This window comes from Dendrobates tinctorius, unplaced genomic scaffold (assembly GCF_039654945.1).
Source record: "Dendrobates tinctorius isolate UK_male_01 unplaced genomic scaffold, ASM3965494v1 ptg000086l, whole genome shotgun sequence".
In the NCBI taxonomy this organism is placed as follows: domain Eukaryota; kingdom Metazoa; phylum Chordata; class Amphibia; order Anura; family Dendrobatidae; genus Dendrobates; species Dendrobates tinctorius.
In genome coordinates, this window is record NW_027361754.1 from 68,267,366 (window position 1) to 68,282,029 (window position 14,664).

Below are 14,664 nucleotides of genomic sequence, written 5' to 3' on the forward strand. Positions count from 1 at the left end.
AGAGCCTGGGACAGCAGAGCACTTTGACAGGAGACTACCGACTGAGTACCGCTTAGACATCGCTGTCCCCGCTGACATCTCTGCTTACACAGCTGAAAACTCTGCCACAGCTGCCCCTGCTAACAGCACTGACCATGAGAGGCAAGGTCTGTGAACTGGACTTAGGCGTGTGTCGAGTCGACACAGCGAACCGGGCTGCTCGTTGTAAACTGTGTTTGGGCAGTGCTGCAAGTCTTCATAGTGTTGGGACACTCACCACTGAGGAAAAAGATGTTTCCCTCTTCATCGCTTCATCTCCTGGACCCAAGACCTGCATCAGGATACCGAGGAGTCGCCGCCGTTGTCAGGACCACGAGAGGACACCGCCAACATCAGGATATACTATACCAGCTTCCACAGGACTGTGTCAGACCTCCTCTGCGACACATCCTAAGCGGCTCCAGTCACGGTCAGGAGTTTAAACATGACTGACACCTGAGGAATAAGTAGTATTTAAATGTACTGTCTGCCTTACTTATTCTTGTGCCTTAAGTTATCCCCAATAGTCATTCGCTGTATTAGAGAATAATATCCCTCCGTTTTCTCCCTGCGTGGAGTTTTCTGTTGTAAAAATAAACCTCTATCACTCTTTGTCTGTGTACGGTCCATTACTGCATCCTAGGTGTCTGCAGTCTCCTCACATTGGCTTCCCCAGTTGTATTGGATGGAGAAGCTGAAGGGTTGTAAAGACAAGCTCCACCACAGCAATCTTCCATTGTCCACTCATACACGGTGCAGCCATGTGAGGGGATTGTGGTCTGTGACAATTGTAAAGTCTCTGCCATTTTTAGTGCCCATAAGATGGCAAGGCACTCCTTTTCAATGCTGGCATATGCAACTTCCTGATCCAGTAGTTTCCAACTGGCAAGCAAAAGCAACAGGATGCTCTTCTCCGGCGGCGTTCACTTGGCTAAGTACTGCCCCAATCCTGAAGGTTGGTGTATCTGTCTGCACGAGGAACCTGGACTTTTAGTCAGGGCAGCCAAGACAGGAGCAGTGATGAGGGCGGTCTTTTACCCCTTAACGCCCAAGGGTGGTTTGCACATTAATGACTGGGCCAATTTTTACAATTCTGACCGCTGTCCATTTATGAGGTAATAACTCTGGAACGCTTCCATGGATCCTGGTGATTCTGAAACTGCTTTCTCATGACATTCTGCACTTCATGAAAATGGTAAAATTTCTTTGATAAGACTTGCGTTTATTTGTAAAATAAACAGAAATTTCGCAAAAATTTTGAAAATTTAGCAATTTTCCAACTTTGAATTTTCATGCCCTTAAATCACAGAGCTATGGCACGTAAAATACTTAATAAGTAACGTTTCCCACATGTTTACTTTACATCAGCACAATTTTGGAAGCAACATTTTTATTTTTTAGGAAGTTATAAGGGTTAAAAGTTGACCAGCGATTTCTCATTTTTACAATACCATTTTTTTAGGGACCACATCACATTTGAAGTCACTTTGATGGGTCTATATGATAGAAAATACTCAAAAGTGACACAATTTTAAAAACTGCACCCCTCAAGGAGCTTAAAACCACATTCAAGAAGTTTATTAACTTCAGGTGCTTCACAGGAATTTTTTGAATGTTTAAAAAAATGAACATTTAACTTTTTTTCACAAAACATTATTCAGGTCCATTTTTTTATCAAGGTAACAGGAGAAATTGGACCCCAAAGGTTATTGTGCAATTTGTCCTGAGTACGCTGATACCCCATATGTGGGGGGAACCACTGTTTCGGCGCATGGCAGAGCATAGAAGGGAAGGAGCGCCGCTTGACTTTTTCAACTCAAAATTGGCTGGAATTGAGATCGAACGCCATGTCGTGTTTGGAGAGCCCATGATTTGCCTAAACAGTGGAAACCCCCCACAAGTGACACCATTTTGGAAACTAGACCCCAAAAGCTCCCAAGGGCTTCACAGAAGTTTATAACATACAGCCGCAAAATTAAAAAAATCATATTGTTTCCAAAGAAATGATCTTTTCACCCCCAATTTTTATTTTTCCAAGGGTAACAGGATCCCAAATGTTATTGTTCAATATCCCATATGTAGGGGTAAACCACTGTTTGAGCGCATGGCAGAGCTCGGAAGGGAAGGAGCGCCATTTGACTTTTTCTACGCAGAATTTGCTGGACACTATGTCATGTTTGGAGAGCCCCTGATGTGCCTGAACAGTGGAAATCCCCCACAAATGACACCATTTTGGAAAATAGACCCCTCAAGGAACTTATCTAGATGTGTGGTGAACACTTTAAGCCTCCAAGGGCTTCACAGAAGTTTATAACGTAGAGCTGTAAATTGAAAAAATCATATTTTTTCCACAAAAATGATCTTTTCACCCCCAATTTTTATTTTCCCAAGGGTAACAAGACCCCAAAAGCAATTGTGCAATTTGTCCTGAGTACGCTGATACCCATATGTGAGGGTAAACCACTATTTGGGTGCATGGCAGAGCATGGAAGGGAAGGAGCGCCGTTTGACTTTTTCAACGCAAAATTGGCTGGAATTGAGATCTGATGCCATGTCGAATTTGGAGAGCCCCTGATGTGCCTGAACAGTGAAAACCCCCACAAGTGACCCCATTTTGGAAACTAGACCCCCCAAGGAACTTGTCTAGATGTGTGGTGAGAACTTTCAACCCCCAGGTGTTTCACTAAAGTTTGTAACACCCGAGCATGACAATAAAAAAATATTTTTTCCACATACATGATCTTTTAGTCCCCAATTTTTCCCAAGGGTAACAGGAGAAATTGGACCCCAAAAGTTGTTGTCCAATTTGTCCTGAGTACGCTGATAGCCTATATGTGGGAGAAAACTACTGTATGGGCACACATCGGGGCTCGGAAGGGAAGTAGTGACGTTTTTCAATGCAGACTTTGATGGGATGGTCTGTGGGCGTCATGTCATATTTGGAGAGCCCCAGATGTGTCTAAACAGTGGAAATAAAGGGTTTTTTTATAAACTATTTATAGCGTTTTTTTATGTTTGGGGACATGGCAGAGCTCGGAAGGTAAGGAGCACCGTTTGACTTTTTCAATGCAGAATTGGCTGGAATTGAGATCAGACACCATGTCACATTTGGAGAGCCCCTGATGTGACTAAACAGTGGAAGACCCCCAATTCTAACTTTAACCCTAACCCCAACACACCCCTAACCCTAATCCCAACCCTAACCTTAACCCTAACCACAGACCTAACCCTAACACACCACTAACCCTAATCCCAACCCTAACCCTAACTTTAACCCCAACCCTAAGCCTAGCCGTAATCCTAACACTAACTTAAGCTGCAACCCTTACTCTAACTTTAGCCCCAACCCTAACCCTACCTTTGGCCCCAACCCAAACCCGAACTTTAGCTGCAACCCTAACCCTAACTTTAGCCCCAAACCCTAACCCGAACTTTAGTCCCAACCCTAACCCAGATGGGAAAATGGAAATAAATAAAATTTAAAAAATGTATTATTTTTCCCTAGCTAAGGGGGTCATAAAGGGGTTTTATTTACTATTTATAGTGGGTTTTTATGTTTGGCAGCTGTCACATGTTAATAGACGCTTTTTATTGTAAAAATAGTTTTTGCATCACCACATTTTGAGACCTATAATTTTTCCATATTTTTCCCCACAGAGTCATATGAGGTCTTATTTTTTGCAGGACGAGTTGATGCTTTTATTGGTACAATTTTTCGGCACATAACATTTTTTAATCGCTTATTCATTTTTGGGAGGCAGAATGAACAAAAATCAGTAATTCATGAATTTCTTTTGGGGGGGCGTTTATACAGTTCTGCGTGTGGTAAAATTGATAAAGCAATTTTATTCTTCAGGTAATTACGATTAAAGCAATACCTCATTTATATCATTTTGTTATGTTTTCGAGCTTTTATACAATAAAAACAATTTTATATGAAAAAAAAATATTTTTGCATCGCTTTATTCTGCGACCTTTAACTTTTTAATTTTTTCGCTGATGACATTGTATAGTGGCTTGTTTTTTGCAGGACAAAATTACATTTTCAGCAGTGCCATGTTTATTTATATCTGTCTTTTTGATCACGTGTTATTCCACTTTTTGTTCTGCGGTATGATGATAAAGCATAGTTTTTTTGCCTTGTTTTTTTTTAAGGGGTTCACTAAAGGGGTTAACTAGTGGGACAGTTTTATAGGGCGGGACATTACAGACGCAGCAATACTATAAATATGTGTACTTTTTTTATTTACATAATAATGTGTTTATTGTTGAAATATTTTTTTTTTTTAGGGATTTTTAAAAAAAATATTTTTACACATGTTAATTTTTTTTTCATTTACATTTTTACATTGTTGCGATACTTTTTGCATATCGAATACCGGAATCGGAAGTTCCCGTAATGTTATGAGCCAGTTTGATTTGATTCAGCCAATGAGGAATCCTCAGAAGTGTGGGCACATCCTGTTAGGCATGTAGGCATGTTAACTAATGGCATGGCTGTGATTGGCTGCTGCAATGATGTCATGATGCACTATAAAAGCCGCCGCCATTTAGGGTTCACTCTGCTGTGAATTCAGTTAGGGACAGGCTGCTGTTCAAGACTCTGAGGGACAGTTAGAGATAGCGATTTGCTATATAATATTGTGCTTTACCCAGGCTACATTATCAATCACTGCAGCTTTCTTTTGCCTTGCAGCGCTGTTCGCAGCTTTCTGCAAGGTCTGTGTGAGTGCAACTTACGCTGTAGTGTGTCCTGCAGCCACCTCTGGTTGTAGGCCGCTCAGCGTGCGTCACTGCCTCATACATATTTATTTTTGTTTTATTGCTGCTCATTTTTCATTAATTCTCCTATTAGTGTGCATCCATCCGTATCCATCTACATTGGTTGCAAACACTATAGGAGTAGACACCGGACCCTTTCTGCAGCCTTTCAGTGCTAGTGCCCAGTTCTCTGCACTGTTCACGGCTGTCTGTGAGGTCTGTGTGTGTGAGTGCAGCTCACGTTGTAGTGTGTTCTGCAGCCACCTCTGGTTGTAGTCTGTTCAGCATGCGTCAGTGCCTCATACATAGTCCTTTTTTTGTTTTATTGCAGCTCATTTTTCCTGATTTTTTCTCCTATTAGTGTGCTTCCATCCGTATCCATCTACATTGGTTGGTTGCAAACACTATATATGAGTAGATAGAGGAGCCTTTTTGCTGGCTTGTGCCCTGCAGCTGCAGCCAGATTAGTATTAGCCTATTTTTTGGAGCCTCATCTATTGCATTGTAGGTTACCTTCCTGCATTGTAATAGCTCCAAAAGTTTGTGATACTATCGCTTTCACATCTTTGGTCACATCCTCTTTGTTTTTTTGAAAAAAAAACACATAAATAAAGTTCACAAAACACTCCACTTGACAGTTGTATAGGCCGCATTAGCTCATATTAAAGTGTAGTCCACATACTTTATAAAATTAGTGTTTCTTATACCTGTTAGCAGCTGTTCAGGAATAAGCACACTAAGCCCCCCCTTTGCACTTTTCTGCCTATCTTTATCAGTCTACCAAGATGAACAAGGCAGGGAGTAAGGCACGTGGTCGTGGGCGTGGAGTTTTAGCAGGGAGAGGACGTGGGGATTCTGTGCCTGCTGCGGGCACCAGTGACTCGGCATCCCCCAGTTTTACCAGGCAGCAGTCCTTTATGCGCAGCTTTGTAGGGCCTCGCCGTACCCCACTGCTGCGGGACGACCAAATTGAAGCCGTTGTCGGATGGATGGCAGCTAACGCATCGACTTCAATGACTTCCATGTCCTCTCAGGGCCAGAGCACTGAAGAGCAACCATCTGTCTCTTCACCACCTGCCAAATTGCCCAGGCAGTCAGAGAGCCCTGGACAGGAGCCATCTCTACTTCTGTTCTCTGAATCTCTTGGCTTGGAAACAGGGGGTCAGCCAAGCAGCATTCTAAAATGTGAAGAAGAGGGAGTATGCAGTGATGCGCAACTGCTTTGTCCCTCTGAATCTGAAGAGGCGGGTGGGCCAGTGCCTATGGTCAGCACACCTCAGTACGCATCAGATGATGAGACTCAGGTGCCACTTTCTGGTGCATACTGTGCTGGCGAGACTACCCAGGAGAAGCAGGTGTTTGAAGAGGGGAGTGTAGATGATGAGGTCCTTGACCCATCATGGTGTGAGGAACAGGAAGGTGGTGGGAGCAGCTCTGAGGAAGAGATTCCCCGAATGGCCAAAACATGAGGGAGTGGGAGGGGGCAGACTTGGTTGCCTGTAGCCTCCACTTCGGCACCCGTTAGGAGCATTCCTCTTCCAAAACCCAAAACAGGTGCTCCCAGGACTTGCAGTGCGTGGTCCTTTTTTGACACAGTTGCAGATGACATTTGCTTTGTCAAATGCAAGCTGTGTAATCATAAAGTCAAAAGAGGGAAAAGGGTCAGCAACCTGAATACCACAAATATGTGGAAATATGTGCGGACCAAGCACGTGGTGGAGTTACAAAGACACACTGCAGACGTAGGCCAACCTACAGCACCACTTACCACCTCTTCAGCTCGTGTTGTAGCCTCTTCCTCCAGCTCACACACAGCTGGTTCAGCTTCCTCACAGGATCGCCATGGAAGAACCTCTGGCACTGTTGTCCAGAGACCCAGTGACATTCCACCGACAGCACCACGTTCCCTGTCATCCTCACACTCCCAGGCCACTCTACAGCCATCGGTAGCACAGCCATGGGAGAAAAGGCGGCCATACTCTGCAAACCATCCCCAAGCACAGGCTCTGAATGCTGGCATTGCAAAACTACTGGCCCTTGAAATGCTCTCATTCAGGCTGGCGGAGACTGACACCTTCCGTAACTTCGTGGCATTGGCAGTCCCACAATACAACATGCCCAGCCACTTTTATTTCAGCAGGCAAGCCATCCCTGCCCTGCAAAAGCATGTGGAGGGAAAAATTAAACGTGCTACTAAACGCCGTCAGTAGCAAGGTCCACCTGACCACCGATGCGTGGACCAGAAACCATGGACAGGGACGATACCTTTCCCTCACTGCCCATTGGGTCAATGTTGTGGAGCCGGGTACAGATCTTGAGAGTGGTGCTGTACGTGTTCTGCCAACTCCAAGGATTGCAGGAATCCAGTCTGTACACATTGACTACTCCTCATACTCCAGTTCCTCTGAATCAGCACTGCAGGAGCCTGTTACGACTGATATGAGCACAGCCGTGGCCAAACGTCAACAGGCCGTACTGAAATTAATTTCTTTGGGGAATCGAAGCCACACAGCGCAGGAGCTCTGGAATGCCATCAAGCAGGAGAGCGACGTGTGGTTTGTGCCAGCGAATCTCCAGCCAGGCTTGGTAGTGTGTGACAATGGCCAAAATCTGGTTGCAGCTCTGGGCCTGGGCAACCTCACTCACATTCCATGTCTGGCGCATGTGGTCAACTTGGTCATGCAGAGCTTTCTGAGGGACTATCCAGATCTTGATGCACTGCTGCACAAGGTCCGCATACATTGCGCTCACTTGCGGTGTTCCAGCATGGCAAGATCGCGCATTGCAGCTCTGCAGCACCGATTCCGCCTTCCAGAACATCGCATCATATGTGACCTACCCACCAGGTGGAATTCAACGTTACTTATGTTGGAGCGGTTGTGTGAGCAGCAGGCAGCAGTAATGGAGTACCAGCTACATCAGGCGCAAACAAGTCACACTGTGCACCGGTCACACTTCAGCACCACTGATTGGGCCTCTATGAAGGACATCTGCCACGTTTTGTGTGCCTTCGATGATTTCACGCCGATGGCGAGTGCAAATGATGCACTAGTCAGCATGACTGTCCCCCTTATCTGCCTGCTTCAAAAAACACTGCAAGCACTAAGGGAGGAGGTTTTGGAAGAGGTGGAGGATGAGGAGTCACAAATGCCATCTGCTTCTGGACAATCTGCACAACGTGGTTCCTCACAAAGGCCTAGGCAGGGGATACTTTGTGAGGAGGATGAGGAGGAGTCAATGGAGGAGGAAGACATCTCTCCAGAGGAGGAAGGTACACAATGCTCTAGTAGTCAGTATGTACAGCGAGGGTGGGGTGATGCAGAGCAGGCAGAGATGACTCCTCATGCAGGGGACAGCATTTCTTGGGCAGTTGGGAGTCTGCAGCACATGGTTGATTTCATGCTGCAGTGCCTGAGAAACGATCGCCGCATCGCCCACATTCTCAACACGTCTGATTATTTGGTGTACACCCTCCTAGATCCTCGCTACCGGGACAACTTACAAAGCCTCATAACACCGTTGAACCGGGAGCGTAAAATGCGGGAGTACTGTGATACAAATGGGATATGCATGAGTGAGAGACTGGTAGAGATAGGCATCCAGTCAATAAGGTAGTGATTGCAGTACATTGAAACATCCATTTGGATACTATGGATTGTGACCGGAATCTGAACTTTTTCTGCCATGAGGAGAGCACACACTCAGGAATGTGAAAAAAATAACCACCTGCCCAGGCATTGTTGTGGGAGTCGAAAGGGAGGAATGTGAGAACCAAACCAACTGAGATAAAGGAGGAATGTGAAAAAAAACCTGATTCACTGCGCATGTCAGTGCGTGATCATTCGAATTAATATTATAAAAAGTACTGACCTCCTCAGCGGGTGGGGACTTTCCAGACGATTCAAGTGGACGCACTTAGTCTGTGATGCTTACCGAGGCAAAACCCCTTCCCGCTGATCGAGGTCCCCCGATGTGAAGGGTGATGCTACAATAACTCGGTAATTATTATTGATGCTGAAATCTTTCATGTCATAACTGTCGTTTTTAAATCAATGAGACTATTCATGTGCTATGTAAAACAAAATGATTGCTTGCTAAAATAAAAGATTGTCAATAATCTTTGCCTGGTTGGGATGCCAGTGAGCGCTACGTAAGTTAAGGTAAATAACCTAATTTGGGAGAAAATTTAGCAAGACATAAATTGGCGTAGTCGGCAGGATTTTTCAAATTTCAGGCTTTTGAGTAAAAAGATTTTTGTAGTTGTAACTAGGAAGGTTTTTGGTATGTTAATTGTAAAGTTGTGATAGGTTGCGTCTATTTGGCAGAAAGCCAATTTTGGAAAATCCTAAATAACTTTTTGCCTGAATATAATTTTGAAATTCTATTTTTGTCAAAATACGGAATATTAGTTAAGGTTTCTTTGTGCAAAAAATCAGCATTTGGCATTTTGCCAAATTTTTGTTACAATGTTCAGGCGAAGTAATAAAGAAAAGTTGAGGAAAAACCGGAGGTTCCTGGCTGGACCGAAGCTCTGTATGATATAATAGCGCATGAATTGGGGAGTAGTGGACTTGCAGAGGCATAGGATAATAAGCTCAAGGGCTCAGAGCCCCATGATGTTGTTAGTGTACTCATGGGGATCCCTGCAAAGGCAGGTGATGCAGATAACCCCTCGATGTTGTTTAGTTACTCGAGGTTTTCCCTGCAAAGGCAGGTGATGCAGTTAACCCATGATGTTGTTGGTTTACTCATGGGGATCCCTGCAAAGGCAGGTGAGGCAGATAACCCCTCGATGTTGTTTAGTTACTCGAGGTTTTCCCTGCAAAGGCAGGTGATGCAGTTAACCCATGATGTTGTTGGTTTACTCATGGGGATCCCTGCAAAGGCAGGTGAGGCAGATAACCCCTCGATGTTGTTTAGTTACTCGAGGTTTTCCCTGCAAAGGCAGGTGATGCAGTTAACCCATGATGTTGTTAATGTACTCATGGGTGTCCCCGCCAAGGCGGGTGATGTTGTGTCGCTTGGGCGACGAACTTGGATTCTGCTCAGTGCATATCGCGCGATGCATGAGCGGAATCTACAAATGCAGAGGAAGTGCTCTCAATTGGAACAAAAGATAACAGAAGTAGGAGGGCAGAAAGTGGTGTTAGAATGTAACACCTGGTTGTAAAAAGACAAGTGAGAACATTATCAGAATGTAGCTGGAAAAAAAAAACTGCAGTAAAAGTTCCTGGAATACTGGAAAAGAAAATGGAAAAGCAGTCAATATGCTGAATTATATGGGTTTTTTTTTTTGGCTTTGAAACATGAACAAGTTTCAGAATGTTATCTGTACACTGATTCATGGTCAGTGGCTAATGGATTAGCTACTTGGATCATGGGATAAAAAACATGATTGGCAGATTCATGGAAAAGAGGTGTGGGCTAAGGAGATTTGGCAGAGTATTGAGGAAATAATTCAGGTTACTAAAAGTGCTGTTTTTTATGTTGATGCTCATATGCCAATTGACTCACTTGAACGTTTGTTTAACTCTGAAGCAGATAAAGCAGCTGCTATTCGACAAAATACTACTGAGATTGATGCTGGAGAAAAAGAAGCATGGCTGCAAGGTACAGCCGTTTGGGCTCATCAGAAAAGCGGACATCTTGGAGAAAAAGCCACTTACAGGTGGGCCCAGGAGAGAGGTGTGCCTCTGACACTTGACATAATAAAACAAACTATACAACATTGCCCAATATGTCAACATTCACAAAAACGTGAGGTACCACACACCGTAATGGGACACATAGGCAGAGGCCAGTTACCTGCTCAGATATGGCAAATGGATTTCATCGGCCCTTTGTCAGAGAGTAGGGGGTGTAAGTATGTCTGTACTGCGGTAGATACATATTCAGGACTGATGGTGGGCTTTCCGTGTAAAGCAGCCACCCAATGGAGCACAGAGCGGACCTTAGAGATAATAACACAGTATTATGGGGTCCCCTTACAAATTCAAACTGATAATGGATCTCATTTCACTGGGGATGCCATTAAGAAATATGCTCAGGACAACAATATACAATGGGTATATCATATACCTTACTATCCACAAGCAGCAGGTTTGGTGGAAAGAATGAATGGATTATTAAAATCCACATTGAGAAAACTTAATCAATCTGATACACAGTATGGACAATGGAGAGACAATTTGAGTGAGGCTTTACAGATAATTAACAACAGGCCTATCACAGACTCTATGACTCCTCTCATGAGGATGCTTACACCCAATCTCACCATACATGAGGCACACCTGGTAAAGTCCGTCGTATGGTGGAAAACTGATCAAGAAGCACGAATACCGGAACGAGCGACTCCACATTCAGCAGGTTTGGATTTGAGTGCATTGGAAACTGTTGTGATCCCACAGGGGAAAGTAAAACCAATAGCTACAGGATTGGGGTGTCAGATTCCAAAGGACCACTATGGACAGATAGCCACTAGGTCTAGTTTGGCATTAAAGGGGGCCATGGTGGTGGGAGGAGTCATAGATGCAGATTATCAAGGAGAAATCAAAGTATTAATGATAAATTTGGGGAATGAGCCTCTAATTTTGGAGAAAGGACAGCGTATTGCACAAATGCTTTTGATTCCAATAAATTTGTCAGATGTGCAAGAGGGAACAGCCCCTTCAGAATTAACGATCAGAGGCTCAAAAGGTTTTGGTTCTTCTAACATCACTAATGTGGGAGCCAAAATCTGGGTTCAAAATACCCAAGGACCGCCTTCAGAGGCTGAAGTGATAGCAATAGGCAAAGACCATACCCTGTTAATTATGAGGCCAGGAGTAGAAAAATGGGAATATATCCCACAAGAAAAATGTTATTTGAGAGAATAATGTTGATTATTGATTTTATAGATTCCAAATCTTCAAATATGGTTAAGTGGAATCCTTGGGCTCGCGTGTTTGGACAGCATCGGTGCCTGGACTCCTGGAATCTGTCTGACTACAAAATTCAGGAAGGAATACGTTCCGAGGCCAGGAGTGGAAGTGTGATTTGCGGGAATAATACTGTTTTAGTTTTATTTTAGAATCAAAAACTGTTGACAACCCTTGGAATCCTTGGTATCGTGAATTTGGCAGTTCCTTAAAGTGACGCTCGGACGTCGGGGAAAAAGGTGACGAATACCAGAAAAGGAATGATGGGATGGGGATGGGTCAATTCGACCAAATCCAGGAATCAAGATAATTTTATTTGTGAAGCAAATCAAAGGTGTTACTTTCTAAATATTGCATTTGATGGAACTTTCTGAGCTGGAGCCCTGAAATCAAAGGAGATACCGATCTATACATGCGGTGCACAAGAATACTGGAAAGGTTGAAATAAATGATGTTGAAGATGTTTTGACTTTGCAAGATAAGCAGATGCCTACAATATGGCAGCCAGTTAGCATGCAGGTTGGAATAGACACTATTATGCTGAATTTACAGAATGTTACTAACAAATTTAATTTAATGAACAAGCGTGGAGGACCGTGATCAATACAATCCTCCAAAATGGTTTGCAATGATATATATTGTACTGGAGTAATTTATGTATGTAATGTTACCAAATCAGATGTAATGTGTAGATATGTAGTGGCCCCATTGATATTGGAGGTACCAGAAAATTTGTATTATTGAATGCCTCGATTTAATGGTCCATATATAGCTTACAAAATGTGTTGCAAGAAACCACAAGTGCTCATGGTGTCCTATAAAGATGGTGTTTAAAAGACTGCAATCAAGGACCGATTGTGATACAAATGGGATATGCATGAGTGAGAGACTGGTATAGATAGGCATCCAGTCAATAAGGTAGTGATTGCAGTACATTGAAACATCCATTTGGATACTATGGATTGTGACCGGAATCTGAACTTTTTCTGCCATGAGGAGAGCACACACTCAGGAATGTGAAAAAAACAACCACCTGCCCAGGCATTGTTGTGGGAGTCGAAAGGGAGGAATGTGAGAACCAAACCAACTGAGATAAAGGAGGAATGTGAAAAAAAACCTGATTCACTGCGCATGTCAGTGCGTGATCATTCCAATTAATATTATAAAAAGTACTGACCTCCTCAGCGGGTGGGGACTTTCCAGACGATTCAAGTGGACGCACTTAGTCTGTGATGCTTACCGAGGAAAACCCCTTCCCGCTGATCGAGGTCCCCTGATGTGAAGGGTGATGCTACAATAACTCGGTAATTATTATTGATGCTGAAATCTTTCATGTCATAACTGTCGTTTTTAAATCAATGAGACTATTCATGTGCTATGTAAAACAAAATGATTGCTTGCTAAAATAAAAGATTGTCAATAATCTTTGCCTGGTTGGGATGCCAGTGAGCGCTACATAAGTTAAGGTAAATAACCTAATTTGGGAGAAAATTTAGCAAGACAAGTACCAAGACACACTGGTGCATTCCATCATGTTCTCCATTCCACCTGAGAGCAGCGCTGCTAGTGCTTTACAAAGCAGCTCTGTGCGTCGAGGCAGTGGAAGAAGCTCTGCACAAAGAGGGAGCAAAGGCAGTGCCTCAGCACAAGGCAAGACAAGTATGGCCCAAATGTGGCAAAGTTTTATGTGCCCGCCACAAATGTCTACACCATCACAGACGGCTCCAGTCAGCAGGAGGCAACGTTTCCGTCAGATGGTGACAGACTACATGTCTTGCCCTGTCAGTGTACTCCCAGACGGCTCTTCCCCCTTCAAGTTTTTGGTCTCTAAGCTGGATACATGGCCAGAGCTTAGCCAGTATGCATTGGAGGTGCTGGCTTGCTCTGCTGCTAGTGCATTATCGGAACGCGTCTTTAGTGCCGTGACTGTGCTCCGATAACATTGACCGGCTTACTTTTCTGAAAATGAACAAGGCCTGGATCTTGCCGGAATTTGCCAGTCCTCTACCAGAATAAATAATTGGTTGGCAACAGTATCCAGGTCTCCTGTTCTGTTCATGTCTCTACCACCTGAACTGTAATCCCTGGGCTCCAACACGGCCAGTTGTTGCTCAGAAGTGCCGTCTGCACAGAGAAAAACACTAGCTCCTGTGTTAGTGGGTTTCAGTAACGCCAGCTGCTCCCCTGCTGTGTGTTCTGCAAAGTCTCCTGCTGCCTCCACATTCAAACTACATCAGATATAAAACTTGCTCCAAGTAGGCCTCAGCCTAAACCCTGATTGAACCTGGTCTCCAACACCACCAGTTGTTGCTCAGAAGTGCCGTCTGCACAGAGAAAAACACTAGCTCCTGTGTTAGTGGGGTTCAGTAATTCCAGCTGCTCTCCTGCTGTGTGTCCAGCAATATCTCCAGCTCCCTCCACATTCAAACTACATCAGATTTTACACTTGCTCCAAGTAGGCCTCAGCCTACTCCATGATTGACCCTGGGCGCCAACACTGCCAGTTGCTCCTCAGAAGTGCCGTCTGCACAGAGAAAAACACTAGCTCCTGTGTTAGTGGGGTTCAGTAATGCCAGCTGCTCCCCTGCTGTGTGTCCGGCAAAGTCTCCTGTTGCCTCCACATTCGAACTACATCAGATATAAAACTTGCTCCAAGTGGGCCTCAGCCTAAACCCTGATTGAACCTGGGCTCCAACACCGCCAGTTGCTGCACAGAAGTGCCGTCTGCACAGAGAAAAACACTAGCTCCTGTGTTAGTGGGGTTTAGTTTCGCCAGCTGCTCCCCTGCTTTGTGTCCGGCAATATCTCCTGCTCCATCCACATTCAAACTACATCAGATTTTACACTTGCTCCAAGTAGGCCTCAGCCTTCTCCATGAATGACCCTGGGCTCCAACACCGCCAATTGTTGCTCAGAAGTGCCATCTGCACAGAGAAAAACACTTGCTCCTGTGTTAGTGGGGTTCAGT

At 44.3% G+C, this 14,664-nt stretch overlaps 1 long non-coding RNA gene across 2 annotated transcripts; it reads left to right on the plus strand.

Moving 5' to 3' along the window:
- Nucleotides 1–8,720: 8,720 nt before the first annotated feature.
- LOC141097979 (uncharacterized) lies at nt 8,721–12,535 on the plus strand. Of its 2 annotated transcripts, none has more exons than XR_012234104.1 (2): nt 8,721–8,777; nt 11,676–12,535. It is a non-coding gene; the product is annotated as an uncharacterized lncRNA (long non-coding RNA). The 2 variants fall into 2 exon arrangements; XR_012234103.1 differs by lacking the exon at nt 8,721–8,777 and adding an exon at nt 10,548–11,145.
- The last annotated feature ends 2,129 nt before the right edge of the window (nt 12,536–14,664 follow it).